The sequence below is a fragment of the Peromyscus eremicus genome, unplaced genomic scaffold, assembly GCF_949786415.1.
Source record: "Peromyscus eremicus unplaced genomic scaffold, PerEre_H2_v1 PerEre#2#unplaced_220, whole genome shotgun sequence".
Classification (NCBI taxonomy): Eukaryota; Metazoa; Chordata; class Mammalia; order Rodentia; family Cricetidae; genus Peromyscus; species Peromyscus eremicus.
This window is the reverse complement of record NW_026734456.1, coordinates 386,210-387,414: the sequence shown is the minus strand read 5'-3', so window position 1 is coordinate 387,414 and position 1,205 is coordinate 386,210.

Sequence of the window (1,205 nt, the reverse complement as noted above, 5' to 3'; positions counted from 1 at the left end):
TGTTTGGCTTACAACCATGGGAGGCCTGCTCTTTTCTGAATAGAAATGGAGGAGGAGTTGGTGGGGGGCAAAGGGTAGGTGGGGAGAGGAACTTGGGGGAGAGGAGAGAGTGGGATTTGTGGTCTGGATGTAAAAAAATAAATAAAAATGCATCATTAAACAGAAAGATTAATCAAGACACAGCCATGGAGTCGAACAGTGGTGCACACCTTTAAACCCAGCTCTCAGGAGGCAGAGACAAAAGCAGGTGGATCTCTGTGAGTTCAAGACCAGCATAGTCTACAGAGCTAGTTCCAGGACAGCTAGGGTTACACAGAGGAACCTTATCTTGAAAAACAACAACAAAAAGACTGTATTTCTATATCGTATTGGTGTCAGGTGTCATGAATTAAAATTTATTTGATATGGTATTTTCATCCCTATTTTAACTTCTTCTCATCTTGTAAATAATTGAAGTAGTTCCCAAATTGTCATTGATTAGATGCCTTAGAAAAACTAGCTCTCTTTTCTTTTCCTATTTGAAGTGTTAAGATGAGTAAGCATACATGTTACAATTCAATACAAATCATATTTTAAAGGAAGAGTCAAGAAAAGAATGATGGGAGTGAAGGAAGGGCAAGAAAGAAGAAATTTTACATTTAAAGCCCAAAAGTTAGCAGCTCATACCATTCTTAGTGACTATTTTGAATTAACAGTCATATTCAAAGTCTGAATATAAATGATATTTTGAAATGTGTAAACTTCTTTCTACCTATTATCTGTCTATCTATGTATCTATGTATCTATGTTTCTATCTATATCTATCTATCTATCTATCTATCTATCTATCTATCTATCTATCTATCTATCTATCTATCTATCGGTTTATCTCCTATCTACCTATCATCTGTCTATCTATCTGTTTATCTGTCTCTCTCTGTGTGTCTTTCTTTCTGTCTATCCTTTGTGTTATATACAAATTATTCTGGTTGGTTTTAGGTTAGGTGATCTGAAGCCTACATTAATAAAATGAAAGAGATCCCTTCTCTCCTCTGGATGTTAATTTCTTCAACAAATTTCAGGAACCTCTTTAGTTCTATCCATAGACCTGTGTCATGGGGACTCAATAAGATTTCAGTGATGACAAAAATTCATCATTATGTACAATTTCAAATGCGTGATGTGTTATCCATAAAACATGCTATGAGAAGTTAGTTGTGATGGTC